Source organism: Equus przewalskii, chromosome 30 (assembly GCF_037783145.1).
Source record: "Equus przewalskii isolate Varuska chromosome 30, EquPr2, whole genome shotgun sequence".
NCBI classification, from domain to species: domain Eukaryota; kingdom Metazoa; phylum Chordata; class Mammalia; order Perissodactyla; family Equidae; genus Equus; species Equus przewalskii.
Window position 1 is genome coordinate 24,252,409 of NC_091860.1, and position 16,733 is coordinate 24,269,141.

The following is a 16,733-nucleotide window of genomic DNA, read 5'->3' on the forward strand; positions in this document are numbered from 1 at the left end:
CTCCAATAGATGACAACCACATGGAGACACAGACAAGCAGGTGAGCAACCTCAGGGTGTCCAACGGCAGGCAATTCGCGAATGGGTCTCCGAATTTTAAAATGAGGATAATCATGTCAATATCATTGGGTTTTTTTGGTGAAAATCAAAGTAGATAATACCTAGCATAGTGGTGAGCCCAAAGCACATTCTTATATCTGAATCTGAAACAATGCCTCAGACCAGCTCTAGGCAAAATTGTGGATGAAGCTGATTCTGTCATCAGGATCCTAATCTCTCACACACCATCCTTTAGATATTTCCCCTCCTTTATCTCTTTCTCAGGTGACAAATTACAGTGCCTCTGGCTGCCCAGAGATCCCTCCCAGATCTGCTCTGCCAGGGCAGCACCATAACTCTAGGCTTCAAACTTGCCGTTCCCTATTTTCAACACCAGCAACTTTAGATCTCATGTTTTAGGGGATTTCAGCACACTATCAAGATACACAAGAAAAGATGGATAATCTGTCTTATGGTAAAATTGCCATTGCATATAAGATTATTTTTCTATAGCAGGTGTATTTACATTCTAACTTAAAAAAAGGCCTTGAGCCAAAAGACATATATATATATGAATATATATTGTGTGTGTGTAAGGAAGACTGGCCCTGAGCTAACATCCGTGCCAGTCTTCCTCTATTTTACGTGGGATGCCACCACAGCATGGCTTGACGAGTGGTGCTAGGTCCACACTCAGGATCCGAACCTGGAAACGCCTGGCCGCCTAAGCAGAGCCAGTGAACTTAACTACTATGCCACCGAGCCGGGCCCCAAAAGAGATATGTTTTAAGGTATAATTTCAGGCATCAACAATATAGGGGGAATATTTTCAACATGGAAACTTTTCAACATTCTTTAAATTTCTCCATAGAGGCATACATTTTTTTCAACTTTATTAAAGTATTTAATATGCAAAAAGTTGCACATATTTATTGTATACATTTTGATGAGTTTGGACATATGCATGTCCCTGTGATGCCATCACCAGAAACAAGTTAATAGATATATCTGTCACCTCCAAAAGATTTCTTGTGTCCCCTTGCTTCTTAAAAAATTTTAAATATTACTGTTTGTATTCATTTTCTTGAGCCCTCAACTGGCTATTTAGATACTCTTTCATCAAAAAAAACAAAAAAAAAATGCTTGTTGGAAAGGATATTAAGGAAAGGAAAACGATACACTATTTGGCTCTTTTTTTTTTTTTTAAGTCTTTTACCTTCCAGTCTTTACATTTCCAGATATATGTAGAAATTCCAGCAAACTCCCAAATCATGCCAGTCAAAGGAAGACTATTCTGCTTTGTAATTCTTAAAAACTACTGCCCATGTTCAAAGTTCCAGGACCTCAGTTATATCGTACCCTCAATCCTGGGATTGTTTAATTTCATTTAATAGAAAAAAATTAAAATTAGAAACATTCTCCTGCAGAGATGTAGGGTGTTTCTGGGCTCACTGTAAGATTATCAAGAAAGGTCCACTCCCTGACCTTTTCCTTTGGATAAAGTCCTTTCCATATTTTATTACCATCATTGATGTTTCCAACAGCTACTTTAACATTACTTTTTATAAAAGTAGATGAAATATGCATATTAGAAGTATAGTTTCATAAGTACTTAGATTTGTTGCAAAAATGCCAGGAATGAGGCTGACAGAACAGTGTTCCTGTCTAAAATGAACTTCTGTGTTTTGGTAGAAAACCAGGTAGTCCTTTGCTGAGCTTTCTTATATCCGTCACTGCACCCTTCTTCTATGAAGAACAATTAATACTACCTGGTCATGGAGCAAGAGGCACTGAGGGCCCGGGAGAGTTGTTCATAAGTTGCTAAAAAGAAATATTTGTCACATTTTTGTTTAATTCATTACATATCTGTATACACCAATGGTTGTTACTATATTGGAACACAAAGTGTGGTAGAAAACAACATTATGGCGTAAGGACAAAATAATTGAATAAGGCTAGGTACCTAATAGGTCATGGATTCTATTTCTTGTCTAGTCACAAACTGAAAACAAAAGCACAGAGGGTAGACATTTCTTTTGATCTGTTGAAGTGAAATCAAAGGGAGTTTGTGAAGGACAAGTTCTCCTTGCTGTTCACTGGGAACCAAGCCCTTGTTACTCTTAATGGATGTTCCACGCCAAGTTTCCCAATGCCTCAGGGTGAAAATTTCCCCTAAAAAGACCTGGAAGGAATTCAAGACTGCTAAAGTCTTGAATAAAACTTTGCTTAATGTGTATTGTACATTTTTATTACCCTGAGATGATATGTTATAATTACCTTCTTAAATCATGTGAGAAAAACTTAAACACATTATTCACAAATGATAATATTCCCAAACCAAACCAGTTTTGTGTCGGTCTCTCCAGAGAAGAGAACAGTGGATAGCAAGCAGACCCACAAAGTGGTAAACATGTCAGGGACAGGGACAAACATTAGATGCCCTGATTCAACCAAACCCGTAAGACTTAAGAGAAACAAGTTAACCCCTGCTGGAGCTCTGTGGTCAAAAGACAGAAATCCTTTTGAACTGTGCAAGAAATTATAACATATGATTTTTGTATGTTCCATAAGTAATTAGCCAAAATGAAAATATATGTTTCCCAGAATAAAATGAATAGAGAAAAATCTTCTGGGAAGAATACTTATTTTAGCTTCTTATAAAACAAGTTGAACCAATAACGTAGTTGAAATGGGCAGAATCTATTTCTCATGGGGTTTGGAAATAAAAGAAATGGGAGTTGATTTACATCCTTTCCTTCACCTCGCCTGAGTTCAACCAAACTTAAATATTAGAAATCACTCTAAGAAGGAGCTTCCTTAACAATTCTTACATTCAAGTACATGTTATGAAGTCTTTTAAAGCGAGGCAACTTTTAAAAATCCTGGAGCTAGCAATAAAGCTACGTAGCCGGAAGAGCATTGCTGCTGTCTGGATATCTCTCAACCTCTTTTGGAGGAGGAACGGAAGGACGATTGCCCTCTCCTTTCCTGGCATTCTGCAGGCTGGTGGGTACCCATGGTGCACGAGCAGGCAGAGGCAAGCTCTCTACAGGAGCCTCCATGGGCAGTTCTGGAAAGGTCTGGCATCCACCTGGAGGTGATGAACCACAGGTGGAGGCTAACTCCTCCATTGCTTGATTGAAAATCAAAACAGATTTTGCTCTGGCAGCTGTCTTTTAGAAATCAAAACCTCAGAGCATTTAAAAATTATCCTTTAGCAATATATTAAAGGAGATGAACTAGACGGCATTTTGCAGGAATTTGCAATATTGACTTTTGGAGGAAAGAGACTGACATGATTGATAATGCTAATTGGTTACCCAAGAACCTAGGGTGTCGGGAGAGATTTGTATGAAAGTGCAGGAGATAGAAAAGGGTTTGTACATTTCTGCTCTTGTTAAAGCGATATTGGCTATGTCTACACAAGTCTAAAGGCTGTTATGTATATCTGAATATTAGAAATATGATTAAAATACACCAGTCATTTCCACTTTTTTTTAGTATCTTCTTTCTCCCAGACTTTTAAAATCTGGTATAATGAAACAGAGATTGGATCTAGGAACAATGACTATTGAATAAGGATGACATATCCTACATGAAAAAGTATATTTTTTGTTGTAAATAGAGTATAAATATTAGAAGTTTCCCAATAGTTCACAGTATAAAAGAGGTTGATATTGCAGTTTATGAATCCCTTGGAAAAACATACATGAGAAAATTGTGTTCATAAATATTTCTGCACTAATTCAGGAGATAATAGAAAATATTCCCTTTGCCTAATCTTTCTTTTATTCCTTGAAACTTGTGATCAATTCAGGTTGGTCAAAACTGGCCCCTAAGGTCATCAAAAGAGATAATATCTGATGCCTATCTATGCAGTAAACTCAGTACTTTAATCTCTCAGAAATAAGCAATAAAATGTGCTATTATCATAAACTCACATCTAAACTGCCAATAATTCAGAGGCTTGAGCGATCACCTGGACAGCCTAGCAAGTCAATTTAGACAATTCTACAACCACAGTTTGTACTGAATTTATTCGATAACTCTGCTTTGCTGATGTAAACATGATCCAAGTTCATCTAAGAGTTTTCTGGAGAGAAATAAATACCTAAAGTCAGCCCCAAACTGTGACCATTAAGAACCTGCACAAATTCACTGAAAACAAATTATACAAATCTCATTTCTAGATCACATTGAAAGAATGGTTTACAGGGGAAGGCCATAACCTTCTTGAACTTCAGTTTTAGCAAAATTTGGGTCAATGTCTTTCAAAGTCATGAGGTGATCAGATATAGGAAAAGTGGAAAGAAGTGAACAGGATTCTAGTTTGAGTTCTTCTGGTAACTTGAAAAAGTTAGGTCACCAGTTTTTAGACAAAGTAATAAGTGAAGCACAATTGGGAACCCTTCCCTCTGTTCTGACCACATGGAGATGCACGAGACCGTTTTAGGAATTTATATTAATATGAATAAATATGAAGATATAGACACACATATTTAAAACAAACAATTCTATTTAAAAGCAAGAAAGGAAATTTTCAGGAGTCAGAACTGGATAGGGAATATGTCGGTAAATAGGAGCTCAAGTTTTGTGGCTCCTAGGGAGTCTGAGGGCATGGGGCTGAAGTTTTTGAAACTATAGCCGTGGGTTCAATGTGAGAAAGGGTACTGAACTCCAGTTATAAATCTGGGGTCTATCCAGCAACTCACTGGGTTTTTTATAAACAGGAAGTGAGAATATCTCCAAGTAGGGTTCCTAGATTATGACCAATGCAAACAACTTGCAGCTGACCATGAGTAGAAATAGCGCCCAAAATCACTTCAAAGCCAAGAATATATGTCATTACAGTGTGAAGGTTCAGGTCCATTCTATTCAATCTGTCGGATTCCTTTTGCTATAGTATTATGACTCTATGTTGAACTATAACATTAAAACCTAGTTTGGAGCCTGTGAATTGTGCATGTCTTAGATAGAGATAGCTATGAAACTACTCCCAAAGCAGAGCTATACAAACTGTATCCAGTGGAAAATAATTGCCATGGAAGTTGAGCTCAAAAAGAACCATCGGGAAACATATGGGAAATTCTAGCATTTTTCGTCTGCTTAAGCCGTCAGTTCGTGAGAAAGATCTATAAAACTATCTCACTGTTACTGTGGTTTTTCAATCTCTCCTTTTAATTCTCCCCATTTTTACTTCATGTATATTGATACAATGTTGTTAGATTCATGAAAATTCTGGATTATTTTGTTATTGAAAAGACATTCCTTTTTTATTTAATAATTATTCATTTTACCCAAATTATACTTTTAACAGAAAAACTGTATTTATTGTTATAAGTACACCACTTTTCTTTTGATTATATCTTAATTAATCTCTTTACTTTCATTTTTTCAGTGTCCTTATATGTTGGGATATTATTTATACAGATCATTTGACTGAACTTTGCATTTTAATGCAGTGTGATCATCTTTGTCTCTCCACTGGAGAAAGTCTTATATTTACATCAATATCTATTACTATCATATTTTATTAATTCTGCCGTAATTTGTACTTTCTGTCAGTCTGGTTATTTTTTTCTGCTCTCTTCCCTTCTAATGGATTAATATTTTTTCCTTCATTTTATTTTCCTTCTTCTTTTTTAGAAATTATACTAGCTCTATCACATTATTTGTTTCTTGTTGATGGTACTCTTTGTACTTTCCTCTTCTATGAATATATCTCAAAGAATAATTAATTCACCTATCTCTGATGGTTAATTTTATGTGTCAGTATCGCTGGGCTAAGGGATGCCCAAATTGCTAGTAAAATATTATTTCTGGATGTAATTTTGTGGGTGTTTCTGGAAGAGATTATCATTTGAATCAGTAGCCTGAGTAAAGAAGATCCACCCTCATCAACGTGGGTGGAAAACATCCAATCCAGTGAGGGTCCAAATAGAACAAAAAGAAAAGAAAAGAGAGAGTGAATTTTCTCTCTCTTCTTGAGCTGAAACATCCATCTTCTCCTGTCCTGGGACATCAGAGCTCCCAGTTCTTGAGCCTTCAGATTCAGACTGAATTACACCACCAGCTTTTCTGGGTCTCTAGCTTATAGACGGCATATCAAGGGGCATCTCTGCTTCCATAATCACATGAGCCAATTCCCATAATAAATTTCCTCTTATATATCTATATATATCCATTTGGTTCTTTTTCTCTGGAGAACTCTGACTAATACACCATCCAAATGTCAGTTTTCTCATGTAAAATTAGGGAGTTGCTCTAGTCCCTTTCATCTATGTATTCTCTCTTTTTCAATGAGAAGGAGAAAAATATCCTAGATCACAGATCTTGAGAAAACTTTATCCAGAGTTTTAGAGTTTCATAATTTCCTTGAGCACTTCAGAAGATAGAGGAGAGTCCAGAGAACAAGGCCATGGTCCTCCCTCTGCTTCTCCTAGAGTAATTCCACTCTCAGTTGTTATTAGTGGGATTCTGTGTTAGAGTTCACTTAAAGATAGTTTCTTCAAAAATAAAAAAAGCAAACAAGAAAAATGCAATTGAAATCCATTAGAGAGGTAAAAATAAAATTAAGATAGCTCATTGATTATTGACTAACTATACCCAAGATGGTCAAACAGTAAGATCCATAGTATTCTGTAGAGCTTTGCATGTGACTCTCATTTTTCAGCATTTTTGTTATTTTTCTCATTGGAAATACATAAAGTATGCTTTTGGCATTTTGTGTGTTACAAACTTGATAGAGCTGGATAAAATGCTGAGTAAAAAATTGAATAGAAAAAAGACGGGATCTTCAACAGTGATTTTCATAAATATTCAGTATTTTAGGACATTTTCTTATATAGTTACTAAGAGAGGATGGATTAATTTGGATAAAAGAAAGCTCACAAAATACGTGATAGATGTTTCCAAAGATATGAAAAGTTATCATGTTTATAAGGAATTAATTAGAGTGGCTCCAGAAAATAATACTAGAACAAATGAATAGCTGACCCTGGGTTTTTAATAGGAAGAACTTTCTAGAAATTACCATTGTTCAAATATTTAATAGGCTCTCACAGTAGTTAGTTTGTTCATCACTAGAGGCATTTGAGCGTCAGAATTGCTGAGCTCTTCTAGACAAAATCTCCAACATCATGGATAGACTAGAGTAGATAAAGTTAAAGATCCACAATTCTGCAGTGCTAAAAATTGCAAATTAAATATCTGGAGGTCGTATGTATTGTGTTAATTTGCTCCACAATTTTAAATCATTTTGAGAAAGAAACACAAGCCTGATAAACTCTGTCCCCCATTCCTCCAAGACTCACACATGAGCTTACCCACCACAGAGGGGCTCTTATACCTTCAAAGCAGCTGAAACCAAATTATGTTAACCTTTCTTCTGGGAGTCTTCATTTATCAAAGGTAATATTATCTTTTCTTTGTACAGCTAGGTTTGTGCATGCTACTCATATTTTTCAAAACTAAACATGTATTGTTTGAGTTTGTATAAGTGGATGGTAAAATCTTAAAGGAAAGCACAGAACTGGTTACCGCACTTGCAAGCAAGTGGTACTCTTGACATTGGGAGGAGCATTCAATTGTGGAAAAGCAGAGAGAATTCTAAAGCACTGGTGATGTTCTAATCCTCTGGCTAGGTGGTATATATATAGGTTTGTTGTATAATCTTTAAATCTTTAAACTTTATACATAAATATGGTTTTCTGGATTATGCTACATTTTTTAATTAAATTTTTAAAATATGATTCAAGTAAGATGGTTAAAAGACAAGACTCCATAGGCAAAGCAAGCTGGGAAAATTTCTACAACCCCAAATGATTAGTTTCCAAAAATAACAGGTCACACAAAAGCACGTTATTACTTGAATTTAATTCTTACTCCTTGAGTCATGCTGCCTTAGTTCTATTAAAATATTGATATCGTTTATTCTGATAAAATATTAATATCTGTTAAAATAATTTCTTATTTAGTGACCAGCTGTATTGATGGTACACTAGTATGCCATATAGGAGTTCCAATTTGGTTTGGACTAAAATCAAGACTATAAGTAGCATCTCTTCCTTTTGACTTAATTGCATGGAATGTGGAGAAAAATTAAAATTTGAAGGATAAAGCAATTATCATTTATGGCTTATGTATTGAAATCAGCCATAGTTATAGACGGGATTAAGTAATTACAGATTGGAAAGACAGCTACAAGGATGTTTTAAATATATCATAATTTGAGAATACTTATATTGTAATTGAATGTGTGCTATAATAATCTGAAATTATTTTTATGTCTGGGCAATGAAAATGCAATAAAAAGTTTAATTAGCAAAAATGCAGCGGATAAGAAGATAATGGAAACAAACTTTAGGAGAATACAATCATGCCTTATGAATGTATATTTAAGATACCATCAAGAGTAGTAATTAAGTTAGGCATAATCAAAGAACATTGTTATAGAAATATATTAGTATGATAATAATTTCTTTTTAATTATTTTTAAACATTATATCGAAGAATCTTAATGCATTTTTTTTATTGCCAATTGGCTCTATAATGAAGCAAGTATTTCCTTTTATTTCTATTATGATCTTGCTAAACTGAATCAAAAAGGAGAAAATTGTCTACCTATTTCACAGACTAGAACAGTCACTAAAACAGGAACAACTTACGTAACTGTACTAGACCTGTGGCCTGAAGCATATACTCTGAGAGCTCCACTGAGTCCCAAAAATACCAAATGTGATTCTGCATGAAAAAGCAGAAAGCTGTATTGAGGTGGTGATGCTGAGCATCTCTGAATGCAAGTTCAGTTAATTGTCCAGGTGACTCACTCTTGCATAGTCACAGAACGGGTACACTCCAGTCCACAGCTATGCAAAATTACAAATCACCGTATGCTACACTCACTTTTCAAAAATTAAAAATTTATAATTTCAATGCCAAGGACTAACTGCATTTATCTCAGGTGTAGGTTTTGAGTTTAAAAACTAGACCAATTGTACTATTGCTTGTTGATGCTCCTCAGGAATGCTAAATATGTCAACATCAATTACTAATCTTTATTGAAAGTTTACTGTCATCAGGAACTCCACTTAGAGTCCTATGTGTGTTACGTTTGTTTAATCTGCAAAATAATTCCACAGGTTAGACCCTCTTGCTGTCCCTGTTTCCAGAAGGTTATAATTCTTGGTAACTAGTCCAAGTTTACACAGTGGTGAGTGGTAGCTCAGGAAGCCAATGGCTCAGGAGAAAGAAAAAAAAGACCAAAAATATTTTTGAAGCCCAAAAGCCTACTTTTCATTTGAAATGGTAAATGCTGGAAGACTCAGATTATAGAGTTTATATCATAAACCAAAATGTGAGGGGAACGCACGCTGAAATAAGAGTAATTTTCCCACACAGAGAGAATATAACATTATCTGGCCTGTGGGAAGGAGACTAGAGAAACCTCAGATTAGAGGAGAGTGAAAGGCTAGGATAGGACAACTTTCTCTTCTGCTGTGAACGAGCATCTGAAAGTTTCATGTGCATGTCCAAGAGGTGGCCAAGAACACCATCTAAGAGAAGGAAGCTTCAAGATTGTAACAGAGAAGTCTAGCTAGTGTGCACAGCACAAATCACACAGTATGGAGAAGAAACTGCAGCTAGAGTAATCAGAGGTGGGTGTGCAGGAGCAGATGGGAAAATCCAAGGCCTGGATATCAAACAGAACCATCGCCCAACCTCTGATGCCTGGAAAATACCTCCCTCTCTTCCCTTCCAGAGATAACCAAGAAGAGCCAGAAACTAAGAAGGAGGATGGAGGAAGAGTCCTCATTTGATTAATTACTCATAGGGATTAATATTTAAATGGGAAGTGACTTAATTACTACCATGAAGATTGTATGTTTCTGTTTCTTAGTGGAAATGAAGTTCTGCAATAGGGAATATCTGTGACCTGAAACTATGTCTACTCATTAAAAAAAAAAAAAAAAAAAAAAAAAGACTGCACTAAGTTTATCTCTCAGCTTCTTACCAAAATTCTTGCTATTTTCTCTCATATTATTTTCTCTCCATGCTGCACGATTTTATTTGCAACAATGGATCTCCTGACTCCTGCTTCTGTTAGTTTCCTACATTCTCTCCTCATCCGCCATAAATTAGCATTTACAAATATAGGAAACTATTTACTTGCTATTTTCTCCAACCCCTTGTTATGGACAATATGAGCGCAGGCCCCGCATTCTCCTTATAAAATGGGAGATTTACAGTTTTTGAAATATTATTCAGTTTTCTTCTTCCTCTTGTATTAAAATAAGCAAAAGCATATTTAGAAATTCTCCTGTTAAAAAAATAATCAGAAAATGCCAGAAACTAGTTATGGAACAGATATGGATCTATAAATAGTGATCTCTAAAACCTGTCTTTTCCAATTTGGGATAGGATCTAGTATTGAAATAAGCTTAATAAAGTAGTCTTTGCAAAGACAGGAATGCATAGGACTCATACAGGCATCTTAATGTCTAAGAACAAACCGTGGTTGATCATCTCTAGGTGGGCACGGGTTTGTGCGATGTTAAATGACACAATACTGCCTGATTCGCTTACGAGTATTTAAACCAACGAAACACAAAACAAACAAAAACTGAAACCCAGATACTATTGAGGATATCAGTATGTCATTGAAAAGAACAACTATATTAGAAAAATTATCTAGAAATTGAAAGGAGAGATACCTGGGAAAGAGCATGGAAATAATACCCAGCCTGGTTCCTCAGAGCTCTCGCTATTAAAGCAGAGACTATGGATCTAAAAGAAGTTAAACTTGAGCTCTTAACTTCTGAGCCGTACTGGAGTGAAGTCATATGTTAAGCAATAGCCACCATCACCATGACTAATTATCTCCAGGTAATTAGAAGGCAGCCGTCCAATGGCAATAGAAAATGATGGGAAATGCATAGGGAGAATGAGACCTAGATCTCAGGTACAATGTTCTTTGGAAGATAGGAGGAGAACTAAGGAAAGACCACATGTGAACTTAGGGAGAGAAGAAGAATGTAAAACTAAAGTGAACAGTCTAAAGGATGAACCTAAGGGTAGATAGAACAGGATTCTAGAACCAAATATATGGCTAGAAGGCGCTAACAATGCCTAGACCCAGTCCCCATTCACCATTTCTCCCAGAGTCTTGTAGAAATAATTTCCCCAATGTACAAATGAGATCATCTCATAGATTGTTTTCCACTTGGAATTATAATGAAGTTTCTAGGAAGGAGATGCCATGGAAAATAAGAAAAGATAACGAGAAAGTCCAGTTTCAAAATATTACCTTATCTTACCTGATAATCCCAAATCTAATTTAACTCTTAGAAAATCTTAATTCCATAATTAGGTATAAAAAATTAAAATTTTAAACATATATGGAAGAGATTATACTATTTTATGTTTCTGAGTATCTTTAACTTTTACTAAATGCTTTTACATGCATCATCTCATTTTTACCAAAGATCTACAAATTAAATAGGATAGATATTAATTGCTCTAGTTTATGGATGAAAAGGCTAAGATTTTAGGCATTTTAAGTAACTAGCCCAAGTTTGCACAGCTAGTAATCGATTGACAGAGCTGAGACCAAACAACTTTTCCAGTTGAACACTAACACTTTTCATATTACATCTAACTGACTTACTATGGTACATATGACTAGAAGTAGGCAGTTCCTATTTTGAAGGCAGGGAGGTATCTAGGCACAGACTTTGTATTCCAGAAGAGAGAGACAGCTTTTGAAGATAAACTCCAGGAAATCAATGGATGACACCAACATTCCTATTTATCCAACTGTGGATAAATACCTCCTTGGATATTTGAATTACTACCCACTGAAAATACAGATTACCACCCACAGAAAATAAATCTAAGGAGACTTCCAGGGTTGAAGACAAAGCTCTGATGTAAGTGGGTTATATCACTTTAAGATTAACAGGGTCTACTTTGAGAGCATACTAGATCTTGTAGATCTAGGTTGACCTCAATAAAATAGCCTCAGTTTCATTTTGGCCAAAGCCAATAGCTTATTTTGGAGCTATCCAAGGTGCTCGTCTTAGACCATAGCTGTCAGCTTACACAGCCCACCTAGCAACTTTCCTGGTCTCAACTGATCCATTGAAGCAAATGTTTTTCTATCCTTCTTTTTTTCTTGGAAAATTCACAGTATTTTATTTTACATTCAATTGAATTATTAAAGGTCCAAGTTTCGTAAAGAATCTAGCATCCCTGCTTTAAGAAGCAGTCAGTGGCAACATTAATTGGAGCACAAAGGAGACATTTAAACAAATAGTCAGTGATTGACTGTGGTTTATACAAACTGAATATTTAAAGGTATCAAGAGTCATACTTCAGCCAAAGTATTGTTCCATATTTCTGTATTTTTAAGGCCTGGCATTGCCAAGAGTAGTGAAGCTAAGAATGTTCTCAAAAACTTTTTTAATTTATTTTTTTTACCACAACCTATACTAACTGAAGTAGTAAACACACATACACGTAACTAGAACAAAAAGTCAACTCTATGATATTTTCTGCTCTGTTTTCCTTTCTTGGAAAAAAAAAGCTCTAGTTATAACCCACTAAATTGATTTCATGACCCAATAATGGGTCGAGTTCCACGAAACTGAAAAGGGCTATTAATGACCACGCTCACAGGATATATCTTTGTCACATGTCTCCTGCACCATGCCTACCTCCGTCATCCTGCCGTGGATATGTGCTCACTTCTGCTTCTTTTATCACATCTCTTAAAGATTATATCCTTGTCAAGTTGCTTTTGAAACCATGCTCAGTCTGATTTGGCCTCTAACATCCATCCTCCAGTAACCCAAGATGACCTCCTCTCATCTGAAGACAGATGATGACGTTAGAGAGAGCATGGAGTGGGGGAAAAGAATTGGGATCTGAATTAGGGTGCGTCTCTAAAAAAAGAACGCCTGATGGAGAAAGACCAAAGGCAGCAAACACAGCTCACCACTGGCATCATTTTTCTCTTTTCTTCTTTCATGTTCTCCTCTTTCAGCTTCTTAGCAACATAAGAGTAAACTTTTTTTGTAAACTCCTCTGTGGCTTATGACTACTTTTCATCCACTGGAAATTTTGCAAATGTCCCCTACTTAATTTAAATTTCACAATAACTCTAAGGTCTTTTTCATTACCTTCATTTTCATAGATGTGGAAACTTGGCTTCCAGGTTAGATAACCTTCCTGTGATAAAATAGACAGGATGTTGTGGAAGCTGTTAATCTAGGATACTAATGGGCAAATAGGAATTGTTTAGAAGTCCATTACATAATGCACAGTTCAAGAACATGTGAGAACATTATAAACTGGCATGTATTAAGCAAGTAAACAATAATAAGCATCCATCATTACTTTAAAAGGCTATTAGATCCTTAATCCTTGTGCTATTGCACAATTTAATCAACGAGTGACATTATTTTAACAACTCTAGGTACAGGATAAACAATCTTAAATAATCTCCTAATGAGAAACTAAAGCACCTGTCTACTTTAACTACTGTACGAGAATTTGAAGTAACTGCCATTTATTCCAAGCATAGCAGTGATCAACTTAAACTTAACTTGAGTCATTCTTAAGAAGAGGAATTGATGAGGGGGGAAAATATTCAGTTTTACTCCTCCCCTTGTTCTTCCCATGAGCTTTCAGAAATGCTGATGGATATTTAAACAATTAAAAATATGGGCAAACAAAACCATAAGAACTAGAAATGGATCCAAGGTGATTTAAAGGATATTAAGGAAAGAGCAGAGGGATCTATACTTTTCTGGGTCTGTAAATGAGATAATTATTTTAAAGCAATCACACGGTAAAGGATAAGAATAAATAAAAATTATGGGAAATGCCGTGCCAAGATAATGCATTCACCACTTTTTTATGGGGAAGGAGTTTCCAGAAGAAGTGAAATTTGAGAAGATCTAAAGAGTCACTCAAGTGAAAAATGAAGGGTTAGAAACAGGGATGATGAGAAGAGGATCACATTAGAGCTATTTTGGCAAATGAAAAGAATGCAAATGGTGATGGAGAAAGGCTTCTGATCAATTCATCTGTATTGATAGGAAGAGGTTGGCGATTTTCCATTCCCACTTTTAAAAATGCCTTAATTGCCTTAAAATAATTTGTATTAGACATATGCGAAGAATGTTAAAGTAATGCAGTAGTTTGAGTATTAGCACAGACCACATGGAGAGAAAATACTCTGTATCTCTAAAATTATCAATTAGAGTATAAATGTAAGTTGAACTGAACCTTTTCTGTAGTGAAGTTTTATTCTAGTGACAGGTACAAAACAGTGCAAGTTTCTTCACTTTCTAGCATTTGAGTTTGCTAAAATTATATTTCTGCACAATTGAAATTTCCCACACTACTGTGATTACAACTTATAATTTGTTATGTAGTTTGTGTCTTTAGCAACCTAATGGTGACCTAAGATGAGTAAAATATTTTCAAAAAAGTAGTTCATCTGAACCTCAGAAACACATTGTTTTAGAACCCTGAAGCCTGTGTTCCTATACTGATCCCATAGAAAATTTTATTACCTAGTTTTGTAAATATCTCACTAAAAAAAATTCAAAAATCAAACCTGAACAGTACATGCAGGCTGAAGAGAATATACTGGGACTATGGATGAACCTAAAACTCAAATAATGAAAATTGAAGAAATTACGTAAATGATTCATTTTTAAAACTCTCACGCTATTTTCATAAAAATGATAATGATGGTAAATTGGTTTTACAATCCATGTCATCTAATACATTTTCTGTTTCAAGTATTTCCTAACTCTGCTTCAAAGGAACATCTGTGTTCTATCCGTAGGACTGAGACAATCTGCCAATAGGGACAGCACCTCCCAATTAATGTTAAAAAAAGAAAAAAAAAAGATAATGGATACAATTTTCCAGTTTTCAGATCTTTTGATCTCATAAGTTTTTCATCAACCTTTGGTAATGCATATACACTAGACTCTGGTATAGATGACACTGGCCTAACATAAGTTACACGTTTATTTTAAATCGATTGTGTCATTATTTCATTCTCTACTCCTCAAAACACCCAGGTGTAGGTGATATACTTCGTGTGAAATGCAGAGCAGGCATTAGAACCCGGCATTCGGCTCTTTTGCTAGCATTTTGCCTTCCAGGTCTAAATGCTTTAGTAAAATTTTTGAAATACTGAAAGGAAATTATTTCACAATATTTCTAAGCTTCTTGATGAAAAAAGTACATAGATCCAAGCGGAAATTAGATTGAACAATGCTTCCATTTTACAATCTAAAATATTGAAAATCTCAGGTTACAATTCCTTTTGAAGATTTTGAAGTCATCACACAAAATATGATAGAAATAAGTGAAACAATGAACAGGGATTTACCCAAACAAGGATGTTCACTGAAGCCCTTGCTTCGAGCACGTTCACTAAGAGCTAACTATGAAGATAAAACACTAGAGAGTGACTAATATACAAGGGGAATCAAGACACCTAGGAGTTCATCATAAACTTTTATCTCTACAGATTAACAATTTTCAAGTCGTGATTATTTCTCGACCTATTTTCTACCTCAACTTTTCAACATAGAAGTTTATCATCTGTGGTTCCTTAGCCAATAATTTCCAATCTCTTTCATAAGAAGACAAAAAAATTAAAAATCATAATATTTGGGGTAAATTACAAAGAAACTTGTGGCAAGAAGTGGTCATCAGGGCTCCAGATGCCCCAGTCAGGGGAGGCTGGGTGGATCCATATCATGGCACATCTGCACACAGCAAGTCGCGGCACATAGTTGGAAAGTCATTCTCTTATTGATGCTAACAATTGCTGGAAATAATTGTGTTTATTACCTGTCAACTACCTTATGTGCATGATCTCAATCCATCCTTTAACCAAACTTATCAGATTAGTTGTTTTATTAAGCCAGTTTTATGGCTAGCAAAATTACAGAACTGGAATTCAACCACAGGTCGCTAACAATGTAGTTTCTAAAGCCCCATGCTCTACTCCATCTCTTGGAGACAGAAATCTAGACGAATATTTTAAAATAAGGTAAATAGTGTAAGATCAATAAACAATCTGATAGTAAAACCAATATTGAAACCCTAGGAAATATATTAGACTAATGAAAATCCATGGTTTAAAAAAAAAGCCCAATGAAAATCTATGAGTATTTTATCAGAAGAGGAAATATGATAAGTGTTTCTTGTCTTTTTGGAAAAAGGTTCTTACATAGTAGACATTTTTTACTGATGCAGTTATCTGAGTAGTTGTCTAGGAATGTCAATCTAAATAGAAAAGCCCATATGCATCCCAGTCCGTTAGCAAAACAAACCAGAGGAATCATATATATATATATATATATATATATATAAGCCTGGCTTACATATGATTTTAATAAGAAATTCTATGTCATCAGTATTTCTAAATGTATTACCAAATAAGTAAGAGATTTCAGATAATTTTCAGTTCACAGTACAATTCTTTGAAATTAACCCGCAAATTGGTTTTACTTCATATTTATATTTTATCAAACCCATCTTTCTGACGTAGGCATTTCTTTTCTTGGGATTCTTACAAAGATAGTTATCGTGCACAGAGCACACTTTAGCCTTTGGTGGTTTTAATCTCAGTTTAACATCTTTGTGTTTAGTACATTTCTTTTC